This window comes from Rattus norvegicus, chromosome 4 (assembly GCF_036323735.1).
Source record: "Rattus norvegicus strain BN/NHsdMcwi chromosome 4, GRCr8, whole genome shotgun sequence".
Taxonomy (NCBI): Eukaryota; Metazoa; Chordata; class Mammalia; order Rodentia; family Muridae; genus Rattus; species Rattus norvegicus.
In genome coordinates this window covers 57959401-57977970 of record NC_086022.1, presented here as the reverse complement: position 1 = coordinate 57977970, position 18570 = coordinate 57959401, and the positions used below count along the sequence as shown (strand labels likewise).

Sequence of the window (18570 nt, the reverse complement as noted above, 5' to 3'; positions counted from 1 at the left end):
CTACTTCCTTCCCTGTCTTTCTGCTTTCAGCGATGGGAGGTAGGGCAGCTCTTCCAAGTTTTGTTTGGTTTCTCTAGGGTAGTGGTTCTCAGCGTTCCTAATGCCGAGATCATTTAGTACAGTGACTCGTGTTGTGGTGACCCTAACTTTAATTTTCGATGCTATTTCATAATTGTAGTTTTGCCACTATTATGAATTGTAATGTAAATTTCTATGTTTTCCGAAGGTCTTAGGCGACCCCTGTCAAAGGACCACTCAGCCACCAAAAGGGGTCGCGACCCATATAGAACGCTGTCCTAGGGACTTCTCAGAACCATTATGAGGATTTGGTTGTAGGGTGTAGTGATACATGCAATTTGAGTAATTTATTAAATCTTCCAGCTTCCTAGATAAGCATGTGATTAAGACTCTAGAGGACCACTGGATTATGGTTGGAACCCTTTGGGGAGCATGATTTTTCTAAACCTCATGTTTCATGTCATTAGAGTTGCATGATGGTCTTTTGTTTCCTGGGTGGCTTTGAACAGCAGACCGCCCAGGTCTCCGGCAGCAAAAGACTCAGCCCTAACAACTGACCAAAACCGTCGCTGGCTGCGCGCTGCTGCGGATCACTCCTATTTGCTGCAGCTGCCGGTGTTTTCCTGCTCCAGCCCTGCTGGGTCTCTGAAGAGGCAAACTGCACATCTTGCCGCGCGCGGCCTACCTTTGTGCAGCCATTCACTCGTCTATAAAATGTTCTGCGCGTACAAAAGCAGCGGCTGAGGGGACAGCTCTGGGCGAAGAGTCCCGGGAGCCCGCGCCTTCTCCAGCGGGACCACGCGGCTAACCCTGCCTGGGAAACTAACGCAGAGTTCCTAAGAGCCCCAAACTCTCTGGTCTCGTCGCAGCGTGCTCCCCACCTCCAGACCCCCAGGTGAGACTAAAACCAACAAACCCCGAGGCTAGCAGACAGCCTCGGCCGCCTGCGGATAATCCCGGAATTCCACCTGCATTTTGAATGTGTTTTGTTCTGTGGAAAGAAATGTTGTCAGACCTTTCCCCCCACCCCCTTCCTTTCTTTTTCTTCTTTGTTTTTCCTTCACTTTCTTTTCTGGGAGTGACATTAAACATTTCCTCTGGGATGGGGTGCAGAAAATCAGCTGGATTTTGTTTTTTAAATCTGTGCAAAAGACTTAGTTTTAGTGCAGTATATGGGGTCCCAGAACCGCCTTTTACCAACCGGATCACACCGCAAGCCTTCAGTCTGCCGTAGAGGAATGGTGGCTGAAAGCCCGTGGCGCGCATGCGATGCTGCAACTTGTGGGTGTCTGTTTCCGCATTTATATTCAAATACATCTCTGGAAGAATTTTTAATTGGAGATTTCGCCTCGAGATGTTCAGATAAATCAGCTAGGGAGCCAAACCGAGTTATTTCACTTCGTAACCAACCTTTCTTGCAGTTCTTTTTTTCTCCCCCGCGGTTCTTGCCCCGAAGCGATCCGTAAAGCGAACCTACTCTGATACAGTTTGAAAAGTGCATTTTGTACTTGGCTCTTTCTTTGATCGAATTAATCTGGGCCTTTTTGTAGTTCTAAATGAGGCCTATGGGCTGACAATGTAGCTGTTTAAAGGGGGATTTTAGCGGATAATAGCCAATGCAAATAGTGCCATGAGAGTGGCAAGCCGCTTTCGTACTTTCAACCACATAATAACTGCAAAGAAAGCTTTTAAAATGAATTGAAATTTTGTGGCATGCCATCTGGGATTATTTGGGGGAAACAGTTTTGAATACTGCAGTTGGGCAAAAGAATGGAGGTAGGGACTTGCCCCTAAGCTGACATGTTTCAGATGGCAACCTTATGCTAACCGGTACAAAGTTGCCTAGCTTCCCCCCCCAACTCCCCCTCTCTTATTTTCTTTTTCTCGGATTATCTGCAAAAATTCTCTTTGATTGCTGGTATTTGGGTCTGAAAAACTTTTCTATTGTTGAAGAATTCAATTCAACCCCTGCAGCTGCTGATCCCCTTATTGTCCTCCTCGTTATGTGTAGAGTCTCAGATGAATGTAGCCAAGCCTTTTAGTGCCTTAATAGGTGTCTACATAAAGGTCATTTCTTCTGCCGTACTTGTTTTAACAAAAGTTTATACACAAACAACGACCACAGCCTAAAACATTCACATTAATCAATCTCCTGATGCAGGTTGCAAAAACTGCCCAGAGCTGTGGCCAAGGCAAGTAAACAAAAAAAAATTTTTTTTTTCTTTTGTGGATGTGTTTGTTGCTATAAAACAGAAAAGAGTCCAAGCGGTTTCACCAAGGGCAAAGTGTTGCGTTGTTTCCAGCTGATGTGATCCGCTCGCTCGCTCGGAGGCTTGGATGTGGTTGCAGTTGTACCAGGTGAAGGTGGAGGGCAGTGCCGGGATCAGGGCAGAATTTGTTGGGTTTTCTCTTCTTGCCCCACGGCTGCTCTCAGCTGCTGACAAGAATCTCTGCAGGAAAGGATACATCAGCAGCACCAGAAATGAGACAACTGCAAAGAATCGTTTCCTTGTCGGTGTAAGTTCTGATGAATAAAAGAGGAGCGCAGTCTTCCCTTTTCATCTGTTTCAGGGAGAGTTGCCTTTAGAAAGAAACCGCGGCTAGTTGGAAATGTAAGTGAGGATGCCAATGTATGAATTGAACCCGAGAGGCAAGCCCAGGTTTTTAAAGGACGTTAGTGCTGAGAGGGGATGGCCCAGCACGGTCCACGTCACGTGGGAATCACAGAAATCTGGCCACGTGAGGGTAGGAGTGATGAGACCCACCCACAATGCCTCCCGGGAGCAAACTTAGAGAGCTTGCTTCAGATGGCGACTAGTTCAGAGAGTGCCTGGATCCTGTTCGGGTCCTTGGCCAGGCTACCCAGCCAGTCCCTCAGGGATAAGAACTGACGGAGTTCTGTGATGCCTATCTGTGTGGGTTTGTGCTCGTGTATCAATTTAGATCTGAAGATGCCTTGGGGGCTTAGAGAGCACTGAGAAGCTCCAGGTTTGGCCTCTCTGTGTGGTTGGTTCTTCTCCTAACCCTTCTTTCATAGTAAGGGTCTCTTAGCTTCTCACACTTAGAGAGGCTCTCTTAAACACGACTTCTTGGCCATTGGGCTGGACACTGCTTTTTAAACTTTAATGACCAAATGGATGACATAGCGATCTTGGTGCACATTTCAAGTCATCTGGTCTGGAGTGAGGCCTGGAAACCCCACACATCTACCAAGCTTCCTCTTCAGGCCACTGTCGTCAGGAGCTCTAGGTTCTAGTTTGCCTGAAGATGAGGTACAGCTCTCTAAAAGGATGGAGTGAAAATGCCCCCTGAGACAACTTACTATCAGTTTCTGAATTCTAAGAGTTTTAGGGAAGATTAGAAAGGGTTTGGACAGTTTAGTTTATCTTACGATTTGTCTTGCACTTGCTTGGATTCCTTAATTTCAAGCAAAAGAGACAAAGTAAATCATATTTCGTCCCAATCATTGCCCCTCCCCTCTTTGTTCTTTTTTTTTTTAAATTTAACTTTTTATTGGTTCTTTGTGAGTTTCAAATCATGCAGCCAAGTCCCTTTGTACCTACCCTTGGCTCTTGTAAATTGTGCTCCCTCAAAGAAAAAAAAATATCATTGTGGGAGCTGTAGTGTGTCACAGTACACCCTTTTGCCCACACATTGTTTCGTGCAAATGTTCATTGCAATGAGTCATTGGTTTGGTTTGAGGCCACTGGCTTCTGCTACACTATCATTACTGGATCTTCTGGGGGACTCCTCTGGATCCTGTTGTTGTCTGTGTCATGGAGATCTTGCAGCTTTAAATCTACAGGACCAGCCCCTTCACTTGCCTCAGCCCTTCATCATGGGGTAGATGTTGGGTTGGGGCAACCCAAAGCCGTTGATCTGGGCCTGGGTTGTAGCTGAGCTGGTCAGCATGCCAGATTTCCTACACCCACACCACCAGGGTAAGCTGTCCAGCACTGCCTGGGCTAGCTCACCCAGAGCTAAGCTGGCATGGGGCAGTGTTGCAGTATAATTAAAAAAGTGACACGACCAGTTCTACGTGTCACCACTCCACTCTGGGCCCCTGGTACTCTAGGACCCAGGCACTTGCTCCCTAGTGTTATTTCTGAAACCATGGGGCTATATAGAACTAACCTTACTTTATCCCAACGGTGGCTGGCTTCAGCGAGGCACCACACCATGTTAGCCTAGCTACCTTCTGGCTCCAGCAGTCTCTCTGCTTCCATTGCTAGTCACCCTGGCCAGCTCTGGCCAGCCTGTAACTCTGGTCCCAGCTACCTGGTAATATTAAGACTCAACAAACTGTAATCCAACAACCAGATTTATATGTTAAATACTCAATGTACAATGCATTCACACAATAAACTTACAACCAATTGATAAGGATATAGACTGCCTACCTAGATAAGATAAATTTGTCTACAGAAATCCATCCTAGCTACCTTGGCAATTCAGGACCACCCGGAACTGGGTTATCCTTCTCAGTCTCCATTTTGATTCTCTTTCCTTCTCCTTCTCTCCCTCCCTTCAAAAACTTTGTCCCTGCCTTATTCTTTTACTGTCCAATCATGGCCTTGATCTAACTTGTGCCAGCCCTCACCTTCATAATGACATCAACCTATAGGGCAGAGCCAGCTCTCCCATTCCCATGCCCTCGGGGCTGGCTCATTCTTGCCCACACCAGCAAGGATAGCTCTATTGTGCTGCCCAGGCAAGAAGCTGGGTCAGCTTTCCTGCTTTCATGCCCTCAAGGCTGGTTCATCTGAAACCCTTGTAACCAGGGCCAGCTCTACTATGCTGCCCTGGTGAGGTGTAGTTCCCACTCTCCTGAGTGCTGCAGCTTGTGAGGGGCAGGGCCAGCTCTCCTGCTCTTGGAACCAGCTCTCCTGCTTGCTGCAGGTGTCGAGTGGCAATGGGTTAGGGGATCTTTTCTTTTTTATTCATTCATTTTATATATGTATTATTTTATATATGTATATGTACATTGTGCACGTGTGTGTGTGTGTGTGTGTGTGTGTGTGTGTGTGTGAGTCTGAGTGGAGGCCATAGGTAGACATCAGGTATCTTTCTCAATGGCTTTTCACCTTATTATTTTGAGACAGACTCTGTCATGGAACCATTTCATCTAGATTGGCTGGTTAGTGAGCTCTGTGATTCCTTTGTCTTTACTTCCCCTGGGATTACAGCCTTACACTTAGGTCTTTTTTATTTATTTATTTTTTATTTTTTACATGAGTGTTGTGGATCAAACTCAGTTTCTGATGTTTGCACATCCAGCACTTTACTAACAGCCATCTTATCAGCCCCTATTCACTCATTAAAAATTGCTTTATATATGTACATACAAATAAACATGTAATCATATGTATATAATAACATATATTATTGTATATATAATATTTAGGCATATATATTACATAATCTGGTCTTACATAAGTGACCCGTGTGCTAGGTTTTATGAGTTTAGGGTAGCAGGTAGAGCTCATTCTTACCCTCCAACAGTTTCTGTCTCAGAGTCTGGAACAGTGGGATACAATGTTGCTACCGATTGCTGGAATCCTCTGAGGACATTCAAAAACAGTAACAAATGCCTGGGATCCTTTTGTAGCCTGGAGTTTCTACTACCCTGCTCTAAGCTCTGGGCACTACTAGCCTCTGCACAGGTTCCCTTGGATCTGCTGATGAAACACACACACACACACACACACACACACACACACACACACACTAGGTTATTTTAAATATGCTTTTAGCTCAATAGCTGAACACTTCTAAGCCTCCCATGGCTAATATGCCCTTACCCTCACTCCCAGATCAATACCTCTAAATCTGCCCTCAGCTTAGTTGCACAGTTACCTTTAGAACTAGTTCAGCACCTCTGATTCTGCCCCATCAACTTAGTTTCATTTCTTTTTTTTTCTTTTTTCTTTTTTCTTTTTTTCGGAACTGGGGACCGAACCCAGGGCCTTGCGCTTGCTAGGCAAGCGCTCTACCACTGAGCTAAATCCCCAACCCCCTTAGTTTCATTTCTAATCACCTACCTGCTACCCCAGGCTGTCAGTGAAGCTGCCAATGGCCACCCCACCCAAGATCTAACTGGCTGGTGGCTCTCTCTCTCTCTGAAGCATGGTAAATATCCTTTCCCCTCCTATATCTCCTCTCCTTCTGTGTGGAAACCTGGAAGTCTTGCCTGTTTTGCCCAGCCATTGGCCATTAGCATCTTTATTGATTGATCAAGAACCAATTAGGGAACAGGACCTTCAGTGTTCACACGAAGATTCCCGATCAACACATCAGAAACACCCATTACACCCTTCTCCCTCCCAGAGAATCAAATTTTGACAATTTGGATAAGTCCTACTCATTAACATTCTCGAGGAGCTGCTTGCAGAGTGTGGTGTAGAGCCAGCATTGAGGACCTATGCCCCCAAGGAGTAAAGTTGATGTGGATGGGAACTCTGAGAAAAGCTGCCTCTGTGCAGACTCCAGAGCTCTCAGAGTGGTGGGATGAACATGCCAGTGAAATTCTCTTCCCCTAGAAGCTTGCCTTTCCAGAGCACCATGTCTATGTAATGAGGGAGGGAATGACAAAGTTACCATGTGTGCCTGTCCTGACACGTGTCACAGCATCCTCATATACTCAGAGCGTGCTCTATCATACTCACGGGGACATTGCCTCCTGGTTCTAAATCATAGAACCATCTAAATGGCACCATCCCCTTTACCGTTAGTCTGGGCTTGCTTTGCTGTAAGGCAGGAAAAAATCCTTTGCTGTTGTTGGGATGGCCAACTGTCCTCGTGTGTCTAGGTCTGAGGGATTTTCCAGAATGAAGGATTTTCAGTGCTAAAGTCTGGTAAGTCATGGAAAACCCAGTTGAGTCGGTCACCTTGGTTCTAGTGTGGTGAATTTTATTGTAGGCTTCTTGAGTTTGACACCCAGAGTAGAATCAGAAAAAGAAATGCTCATAAACAGCACAGCACTAAGTTAAAACCTTTGCCTTGAGAAAGTGTTTGCTAAGAGGATAAAGAGATAACACAGCCAAGGAGACAATATTTTCAAGCTGTTATATTTGTTTGGAGACTGGCAGAGAGAACATAAAGAACTTAAAGGACTGGAGATATACAGTTTAATATAGAACGGGCTTGCACAGCAAGTGTGAGGATCTGAGTTGGATTCCGTGCACTCATGTAAATGCTGGGCTTGGTGGCATACCCTGTAATCCCAGAGCTGGTGAGTTGGAGATAGGAGGACCACTAAGTATTGTTGGCCAGTCATTCAGCTGAAATGCTGGGCTGCTGAGAGATTCTGTCTCAAGATCTAAGGTGGCAATCCATAAAGAAAGGCACTTAGTGCCAACTTCTGTCTCCACACAGGCAGGTACACATGCACACACATGCATATAACACACACACACATACACACACACACACATGCATGCATATAACACACACACAATTTGAAAATGGGTAAAAGACATAGATAGACATTAATATACAGAAGACAAAGAGACACACTAGTTCATACTTCAGTGAGACAGCCACACCCTAGAAGTCTATTTGGACGACTAAAATGAAAAAGTAACAACAATGACCAATGCTGGCTATGATGTAGAGAAAAATGCCTCCCTCATGGGTGGGGCCATAGTGCAACATAATATGCATAACTCACACCTCGCTAATGAAACTGCAGGAGCACATATAGTTGCTACAGAAAAGACTTTGCCAGCTTCATGCAAAAGTAAACACACAGCTCGCAGTTGTTCTAGAATCGCTCAGAAGTTTATCACAGAGAAACTAAACAACACACACCCACACATGTGTGTCTGTAGCAGTTTTATTTATGATAACCGAAAGCTGGCAACAACCCATCTGTCCATTGACAGTAATAACCCGTGAAAACCATGCAAGTTGTAAAGAAAGAAAACACAAGAGGATCCTTGGGTGCTGGGGTGACGATATTGGACTCTAGTATACTAGGTCTTCCTGGGTATGCACTGATTTAGAGGTGGTGCGTTCAATGAGTAATCAGCCTGCATGATAAGGTGGGGTGCTGGGTACAAATCATGTTCTCACAGAAAAAGAAGATGCAGGAAAGAGGCTCAGAAAATGGAAAAAAAATGAAAGAGTAGAAAGCACAGTAGTAGGAAAACATACATCAATGGTTTGGAGTTAGTCTACGTCTGGGATCCGGTTGATGTATGCTTCCTCTGAAATCTAATTGGATGTTGTAGTGCTGTCTCAACCATCAACAGTGTCATGTAAATGCCATTGTAGTCTTTTGTATACTTTCCCACAAAGGACTGCTCCAGATGTGGGTTCCTAGTGGCATCCCTTAACTAGTGTTGGCTGAACAGAGAATTTGCTCTTCCAAGTCCTCAGATAATCAGGGGTTGATGGTCCCTCGAGGAATGGGAACAAATCAGATCTTTACTATGTTGCCAGCAGAAGGGCTTATTCCTAGGCCTATGTTATTCATTATTTTGTATCTCTGGTCCAAGTATCCTAAAATGCTAAGCCAAGGACTCTGTTGGTCCTGTGAAGATGACATCATGCTGGAGCCCCCACAGTACGCCATTAGAACAGTAATGGTTGTCTTCTACTCAGGGTCCGCTGTCTACCGCACGCTCTTCTTTTTTTCTTACAATTGTTCCTTTTTTACCTGAGTAATGAGAAAAAGGATGCAGAGAATCGAAGATTGCACAAAGTCATAAAACTTAGCAAAACCCATTGCAGCTAGATTTGGACTCTGCTCTCGTTTGAAAAAGCACGGGAATATTTGTTATATTGTAGGTCACCTGCCGGAACGCTAAACATTTTTCATTTTGATAAGACTGCACATTTCTGGAATTCGTTTTGATTTTCTTTTCTGAATCAGTTTACCCATGAAGCTCAGTGCCATGAAGCCTGTGGCCCTATGTTCAGTATTCTGGTATGAAGAATGGTGAAGTCACCCTGGGGCACATTAACTGTAGGCTCTCACAGAAGGCAGAACAAGATCAAGACGAAGTAGTTCTCGTCCAGACGTCGTTTGCATTTTAACTGTTTTGATGAGGTTCGTACACATTACCGAAATGGGATAATTTTTGAATCATATCACTTTTATTTATTTGAGATATTGATTCAATATAACAGGTCACTTGTTCATATTAATTAGTTGTCATTTTTCCGTGGGCACCTTCGACAATGAAGGGCAGACTGGCTGTAGGGGCTCCAGTACGTTTTAGAGGAATTATCTGGCGTGTGTCTGCTCTTCTATTCTCCCAGGTTACAAGTTCACAGACGGTCTGACCTATGACCCACCAGGACATTTGAAAAATTATTTTATGACATGTTCATGGTCTCAGAGGGGTTCGAGTGGTCTCCGGTTTAATTGCAGGTTGTTATTTCTTGGTATGACATGTGTTCACTTGAAAATGACAGACAGCCTTATTATCACACAACCGGGTCCAAGGGAGTTCACTGATATTGCTGGGGTTATTATTATCACCGAGACGCTCCTTTTATTCTCCTTCTCTATTCTCTGCAATAACTGCTTACGGCACTGACGATAAATGAGAGGATTTTCCTCTTTAAACTTAGATTTCTGGCTAGCCCTGTGGGGGAACTAACGGTTGGTAATTAACTTTTAGAAAAATTGCTGCTTGAAAAAAAAATCAGGAAAGCACCTGGAGAGTTAGAAATCAGTCCGTGGAAACAGGAAGTGGAGACGCCCCTGTGACTTTGCCGTTTTGCAAAGGATGATAGTCATGTTTTCCTGGTGATCTAAGCAATGGGATCTCAGGTCCACAGCCATCAGTGTTAGCTGGGAACCCCCCTCCCGCTCCACGGCCGTCATCATCATGTCTTCCCTTTGCCTCTGAACTCAAGCGCAGGGAGAGCAGCATTTGAGGCTGTGGTTTGCTGCGGTCTTATATGAGCACATCTCTTAAGTTTGTGACCCACCAGGGGAACCGTAAGCATGATCAGAGAGAGAATCATGGCCAGAATCTAGCCAAACTATTGAGAGAAACTATCTGCGTGTTTGGGAATCACTGAGACACCAAATCAAACTTTATTGGACACTTGTTTTGTCGGAGAATGAGGAAGTTGGCAGAAGAAACACCCGAGTCCATACAGGAAGTGCGGAAGCCCGTGCGGAACACAGGACTTCTCAGTGTTCATTATTCCGAGCTCTGTATCGTGCCGACTTCTTTCATGTTCGTCACCATCTTTTAAGTGTGTACTGCTGAAATTGTAATTCTCTGGGAAGAAGGCTTAGTTAGAACAATAGTTGCAGTTAGACCATGCTTACTCCCATCAGGGACCCCGGTAAGGCCTACGTAGATGATTTCAGTATAATCGATGAGCACAATCATCCCCAACCTCTCCACAGGAATGGTAAATGGGACCTTCTCAAGGTTGTATAACACAACCACCTCCACCATCACTACACACACACACACACACACACACACACACACACACACACACACACACACACACACATAATATGAAAATATTAGTCTTTCTGGCCAATATTTGTGCTTGCTATCTAGGTTATCACTCCCCTTGGGGTATACATACTGAGTTCAGGAGAAGTTTATCTAAAGTAACATCAGCACAGGGCTGCTTTTCTGAATTAAAGAGGAGGAAGATAGCATGAAGATCCAGGGGAAGAGCCCCATGCACTAGGGTGATGTCTATCACGCCCCTGTCTTAGGAACTCCCCTGCCCCATCTCTATCTCTGGAACCTTACAACACAACACCTTTTCCGTTCCCAAGCATTCCCAAGAGAAGAAAGTCCACAGGAGGCAGACTTTATAGAACCATAGTGTTTATCTTTCTAAAGTGCAATTCAGAAGGCGATTCAGATGTTGCCTACCTACATATGACTCCGAGTTCAGTCTCTATTGAATAAAAGTATACAATGTAGTCCTTTTTAGTATATTCACAGAGTTGTGCAGCCACCCCAGTTTTCTAAATCTTCAAAAAACGTCCCTCAGATTGATTAGCAATGTCTATTCCTTTCTTCCCCATACTCCAGCAGCTCTCACACCACTTCCTGCCTCCACTGGGTTTGCTTTTCTGGTCCTTTTAGACAGATGGAATAACGCAGCCTTTGTACATAGCTTCTGTAACTTAGAGTATGTTTCCAAATTTCATCCACGGGATAGTAATGAATTTGTCGTCTTTGAAAAGAACGTTGATTCATATTCTGTTGCATGACTCTACCACACTTTCTCTACCTGCGCGTCAATGGACAGTTACTTCCGCTTTGGGGGTGTTGTAAGCGATACTGTCTCTTTGCAAATGCTTAGTGATAGGAAGTGCTTTGCTTATGATCACTTCTCTTTTTGGTTATGGTCATTCATGTGCCTGTGAAGTGGCTTTGATTTGCATTTCTGATGACAGGTTGATACTGAGCACCTTTTCAGGTGTTCAATGGTCATTTGCACATCGTCTTTAGAGAAATACCTCTTTAATTTTTCTCCCGTTTCTAACCTGGTGGAGTTGTAGGATTTCTTTTTCTTAACCCGTGCTGTATACTGGGGCCTTTATCAGATATATGACATGCAAACATTCTTCTCATTCCGGGTATTATCCTCCCACTCTCTTTATGGGATCCTTTAAAACACAGATGTCCAGCTTGTCTTTCTATATCTTCTCTAAGAGAAAAACTCCAGCACAACATTACAAAGATTTATTCCTGTTTCTAAGTGTGAGTGAGTGAGTGTGTGTGTGTGTGTGTGTGTGTGTGTGTGTGTGTGTGTGTACAGATGTGGGTACGCCTGCGGGTGCGTGCGCATGCGCACATGTACGCGTAGGCCTGAGATCAGGTTCCAGGGTCGTTTCTCAGATTCCGACCATCTTGTTTTTTCAGACGGGTCTCTGATTGGAGGAGGCAGCTTGCTATTGATGAGGTCTCTTCTCTCCAGCATTGGGATTGCAAACAACTGGACTCTAAGGGATTTTTTTGTTTTGTTTTTCTGTCTTTTGTTTGTTTTGTTTCTCTTTTAATGTCGGTTCAGGGGATGGAACTTAGGACTTTAGGATTGCATAGAAGCAGTTTACTGAGCTATCTCCCTAGCCTTATTATTATGTTTTTAAAAGTAGTTTGATAGTTTTAGTTACAAAATTTAGGTCCATAACCAATTTTGAGTTAATTTTTATATATGGTATGAAGTCAGTGAGTGGCCTTATTTTTTTTTTTTTTTCTGTGTAAATCTGTGGGAGTTAATCAGTTTGGAAGATGTCGTTTGGCTGATGTACCTCAGACAATCTGTGGTACATTGCTTGTAGTTATGTTTATGTCTTAAACTTGTGAAAAATATTGAGTTTTGATTCCAAATTTAAGATAGATTCTAACCATGTCCCCCACCCCCCGAAATCAGTGTTCCTGATGTCAGTAATGGTAAATAGCTGTGGTTATTTAAATTACACTTATTAAGCAGTCATAATGGGGACAGGGCATAGGTTTTTTTATTATGTAACTTTTGCTAACCTATGGAAAAAATTTCTTAAGTCATAGTAATAAATTTAAGACTTTCGAGGGAGTAAGTGTTAAAATAAAAGGAAGTGGAAAATTTAAAAGTGCACTCTTCTACGTCATGCTTTAGGAGCAGACAACTGAACTCACCCTCCATGCTGTAGTTCTATGTGCTGATCAGCTGCTGAGGGGAAGAAAAGAGAGTGGAAGGCAAGGATGAGGTAAAATGAAGAGGGAGATAGACAGCATGGCGGGTCCACAAGTATGTGTCCCCTGAGGCCCGCTGGCTCCTGAAGGTCAGGAGGGTGAATAGCAAATGGAAAAGACATTAAGCTACCAGACGCTGAATCCAGGAAACATTTAAAGATGCAAATAAACATAACAGATGAGAATACATTTTGACATGTTCATCAGACTCATAATAGGAATTATGCAGGGCAATGAGAGCAAATAAGATTCAAGACGCAATAAGCATTTGGAGACACTTATTACCAAAGCGAGACTGTGGATTTCTACTCTGGTCCAGTAGGATGACTCTAGTTTAGGAACCACATGCAGCTCTACACCATTACACCCGGGAGAGTCTCTGTTCTGCATTGCAGCTAGGCTGCAGAGCACAGAGGAAAGAATTTTAGTCTGTCTTTGGGCGTCATTGCAACTCTACATTGTTCTGTTCATTTACTGTATTTCCTGCAGTCATGGCACACCAGGCACTTACTAGGATCATATGTAAATATTTTTGCTTTTAAGGCACGTAGAGCAATAATATAGGTTAGTAGGCAAGAGAGTCTAGGTCTCAGTCCAGCGTTAAACATGCAGTGATACTAATAGAAATATGAATGCAGAGTACACACACACACACACACACACACACACACTAGAATTCGGTTGTATTTAATCATTGTGGTCTACCGGCTCTGTGGCTTGATAAAGGGACTCAAAATGACTAAAACAAAATGTTGATAAATCCCCAACAATATAAGACTCTACTAGTGTATGACAAGTTTTTAATGTAAGAACATTACATTCTTCTGTGTAAAGTCCTTCAATAATATTAATTTTCAAGAACATTAAATCCTGTCTGGTGTGCTGAAGCCGGTAATTATAACACATAAAAATAGCTGAATAACCACAGTAGTGCCAATTACTCTGTCACTCATCGCTAATCAATTATTTTTGTGCAGCACAATATAGATGATGTCTGCACACAAAGTAATAGCGTGTAGCACACAAATGAAAAATAATTTTCCAAAAGCAGGGTGAGGCACGCTTGAAAGCCTTGACAAATTAAGGAGGGAGCCTGGTCAACTCTCTTTGGCGGATGGATATCTTGAATGGTTTGAGGTGAGATCTTGGTTCTGGGCTCTTCTCAGGATCAGCATCCCCGGAATGTTGGATACACAGCTCCATGAGTAAGACAGCATATGGCAAATGAGCAGGCCCCAGTGTCAGACACTGATGAACAGGCTGTGTGAGGAGTGGAGAGTATGGGATAGCTCCCTGGTAATGGCTGTATCGGCAATAGACTTTCCCTGGAAGCTCCCTGTAGACATCTTATGAGGAAGATAGGAGAGTCTTTCCTGAAGCCATTCCTGCAGAGTCTCCCTTTGGCTGTATTCTGATAAGCCCACCAAAGCCACTGTGTTCTCAAGACCTTGTCAGCCTTCCCATCCTAAGTAATGGTCTTTGTAAGAAAGGAAGCTCTCAGAAGTTGATATCATTCAGAACACGGGGAACAGTTGATAGCCAGCCAGCCTAGCCCAAATGGTAAGCCTCAGGTCCCAGTGCGACATTCTGTCTCGATAACAAGAGCCAACTAAAAAACACAAAACGTAATAGCTGGAGAGATGGCTCAATGGTTCAGAGCACTTGTTGACCTTGCATAAGACTTGGGTTTGCGTTTTAGCACCGATAAGATGACTCACTACCACCCCGACTCCTTTTCCAGGGATAGGTAGGATGCCTCTTCTGACCTCCACAGGCAGCAGGCACACATGTGGTGCACATCCATCCCTCTAGGTAAAACATTCATACCAATAAATAAAATAAAATAAATCTAAAACCAAAAATAAAGTGCATAATTGTTCCGAGGAACAACATACACATATTTATGTGTATGTGTGCATGTGTTGTATGTTTGTGTGTAGATGTGTGCATGCTTGTGTATGTGTACATGTGTTGTATGTGTGTGCATGTGTATATGTGTGTATATGTTTGTGTATATGTGTGCATGTGTTGTATGTTTGTGTGTATGTGTATACATGTGTTTGTATGTTTGTGTGTGTGTGTGCTGTACATGCATGTGCACACACATGTGTATACAGAGGGTATTAGGTAATGAAAATCAAATGCGGAGGGTCAGAGAAAGAGAGTGAAAAGAACCCAGTTAACTTCATTGCAGAGTAGGCACTATGCTCTATGCTCACTGGGTACACTGTGAGCAAGACAGAGCAGTCTCTGTCTCCATAGGACTAAAACTGGGGCAGGGCATAGCTGAGGCCATAAGTACAAACATCAGCTAGGAGCTACATACAATAATGTGATGGAGAGACAGTGATAGCCTGAATTAGGTGTGTCAGTCTGTAACAGAAAAGCCTGGAATTCTCAGTGGCTTGACAAATGGAAACTTGTTTGATAAATGATCAATGTGAGTGTTACAGTCAGTCTTCCAAGTTCTCATTGATGGACCCAGGCTCCTCCTACCTCATGGCCCCGTGGTCCTTGAAGAGTCAAGAGTTTTCTCATTTAGCTAGTTTGTGATAAGAAATGAGGTTAAGGAAGGGTCACTAGCTTTGCAATGCTAAGCACTATCTGTTGACATTCCACAGGGGAAGAGTTCTTGTCTGTCTACTTCTCTAACCCAGGTACTAGGAGCCTGGAAGTACGGTTTCTGGCCAGACAGTTGTGACAGTGCCCACATGACAATTCCATATTCTAGAAGAGGAAGACAAAACTTAGGGGGCCAGAGACCAGACTGTGCTATAGTATAGGTAGGTAAACTTGGAATTAAATACATTATCCAGGATCCATTCTATGTCTGATTAGATATAATGGCTGGGGGACAAAAAACAGCTGTGACTGACTTCTGGGTCATTGGTCATTTACAGAGATAAAGAAGGGAGTTGGAGCCAGGTGTGCAGGAGATGCGGCAGGGGAAATAGAAGTTTTTGGTTTGGATTCAGGATTTCAGATAGCCCAGGCTGAGTTCAAATTTGTTTATAGGCAAGTTGGATTTAAATTACTGATCCCTTTGTCTCTGTCCTTCCAAGTGCTGGGATTAGAGGTGTACCACCACCCCTGCCTGAGAATAGAAACTGACTTGGACTATATGGGTTTTTAGGGAGTAGCCTGAAGTAGAATAGCCAAGTGAGGCTGGCTAACAATTATCTCGGTTATGAAGATCTGAAGTTGGGGAGAGGACTGAACTTGGGACAGGGATAGAGGAGCCATCAATAACAGGTGGTGACTGGTATCATGAAAGGAATTGACTGCCCTGTTGCTTTTATCCATACAGGGGATCAGAGATTCATCCTCTTGCAATAGAACTTTATTGGAGGCTTTGTGGAGAAGAGTTAGGAACCAGCCAGGACACCAGTGAAGAACCTGGGTGGGCTACACTCCATCTGGTAGAAGTAGTAGGAGTATTAGAAAGGGGAGCTGATTCAGCAGAATTTTTAAGCTACAGCTATTGAAAGGGTTATACAGTCACTGTAATTCAGAAGAATTGAAAAGTAAAAATTCTGATGCAAGGTCTTTGAAACATTAAGAGAGACTGACTAGGAGAAGTGGGGGTGGTGGGGGAAAAGGGGTTAAAACTGAAGATATCAGTTCCCAAGTCTCAGCGTATGGGAGAATAATCATTACATAGGTATTGAAAGCTGTGTGTGTGGAGTATTGGATAGGGAATCTGTAGATCCTCGAATCAGTGGTAGAAGAGAAAGAGAAGTCTAGGCTTCCAAAGAAGAGAAAACCACTTAACGAACCAAACCAAGGATGATTGTCCAAAGTGAGTCAGGGTCTTTGCATCTGTTTCCATTGGTTGCTGGGCAACAGTCAAACATTTGACAGAACTTGGGGAGTCTCATGGGAGAGTTGGGGGAAGGATCGTGGGACTGAAGGGGATAGGGTCTCTATAAGTAAATCAACAGAGTCAACTAACCTGGACTCTTGAGGACTCCCAGAGATTAAACCACCAACCAAAGAGCAAGCATGGGCTGCACCTAGGCTCCCTGCACAGATGTGCAGCCTGGTCTTTGTGCCCTTCTCCCAACAACTGGAGCAAGGGCTGTCCTGCCTGTGGATCCCATTCCCCTAACTGGGCCACCTTGTTTGGCCTTAGTGGGAGAGGATGTGCCTAGTCCTGCAGTGACTTGGTGTGTCAGGATGGGTTGATACCTGGGGGAGCTCCTCTTTCTCAGAGAAGAAGGGGATGAAGGGTAGAGGGAGGGATTGTGGGAGGGGAGAACTTGAAGAAGAGGAGCTGTGAACGGGATGTAAAATGAAATAGTAAATTAATGAAAACAAAACAAAACAAAAAGACCCCCTAAAAACAGAGTAAGCCAGGAGGAGATGGTGGTTACTGGTGTGAATGGCAGGAAAAAGCGTTTACCTGAGAGTAGGAGATAATGTCTACACACTAGTGCAATCTTCCTCATTTATGTGCATTCTAAGTCTCGTCTGTAAAATGATAGCTCTTACTTGTGTACCATGTGCCTAGATTATCTGCTGTTGCCTACAGAAGTTATTTGATGTGTCTAGAAAACAAAACACAATATGTTAAAAAAAAACACAGTTTCATAGATGTTAAAGGCTAATGTGAGAAGTCATGAATGTGAGTTTGTAGTGAATTAAGAAGGGAAGATCTCGCCATGTCTTAAATAAGAGGTTTGCTTCTGAAGGAGCTGGTTGGTCTGTGGCCTCAGAGAAAGACGGAGCAAAGCAGACTGGAAGATTCAGTACATTTGTAGCCAACAGATGTCAGTGTTGGGATACAATACACAGCAGGGCTTAGGAGTCTCCTCCCATACTTTACTAAAGTACACTTTGATTTATTGTATGGATTTTGCTAGCTGTCTCTCTCCCTTAAAAACGTGTCAACATAAGTACATAACGATGCAAGCTTCTTTATGTCCAGAGAACAGCCTCTTATATTCTGGAAGTTTCTTCTCTTTGCAACACACTGCAGGATAGCACCACTTAGGTCAGATTGTCTAGTAATGAATATCTTAGGGTAGGGGAGGGCTCTAATGAGTTCTTCCATCAATCTTCATTGCATCCCTGTGCTAAGTCCAGCTGGTGGATGGTAAGCTCCAGCCTCTCACCTCATGGACAGGAGTCACAGAGTCCTGGGCCCAGTTACTTTGGAGGTTAATGCAGTTTCAAGAGGATTAAGAATGGGTAAAGCAGTTGGTTCCTTATTGTTCTTCACAGAGTCCGGTTCTGTGACCAAAAGTATCTGTTGTTGGGAGCAATTACACAACTCACCCAGCTGCTGTTTTTTAGACCATTACCCAAAGTAGCAGCTTGGCTTTTAAGCTTGTAATTGAAAGAGAATAAGCTTGCAGATGAGATGCTCTCTGACTCAGTGTAATTTCTTTTAGGCCTTTCACTGCGGAGCTGAAAGTTGCTGACAGAGTAAGAAACTCTGGTGAAAGGACAGGTAGAGGGGATGGGACAGAGTGAAGGTTGAGGATCCAAAGCTGTGCTTCCTCAAGAACCAGCATCTGCCCACCCATCCTGTGGTTTTTGAAAATTTAATAATTTTTATTTTTTTGGAACTTCATATATGAGCACTGTATCTGCTTCACTCCTCTCTTTCCCCTCCCCCAACTCCTCCTGTGTTCCCCTACCAAGTCCATAATCTATTATTTGTTTTGTTGCAATACACATAATATATATACATGTACAAGTATACAAATACATCATACACTCATATACAATGCACACACGTATGTATATAACCTACTGAGTCCATTTAGATTTGCTTGTATGTATTTAGGGCTGACCACTTGGGATTGGACAACCTATGTGGATATTGATTCTTGCTCTCATCAGTCCTGTCCACATTGGTGTGCCAACCTGTGTT

General features: G+C 43.7%; 1 protein-coding gene across 2 annotated transcripts in view; it reads left to right on the top strand.

Moving 5' to 3' along the window:
* Positions 1-652: 652 nt before the first annotated feature.
* The window catches only part of Zfp800 (zinc finger protein 800), a 213530-nt gene continuing 195612 nt past the window's right edge, over positions 653-18570 (top strand). For both annotated transcript variants that reach the window (XM_063286482.1, XM_063286486.1), the window contains exon 1: positions 653-913. The gene's annotated coding sequence lies outside the window, so the exon portion shown is untranslated. The remainder of the gene's footprint in view (positions 914-18570) is intronic.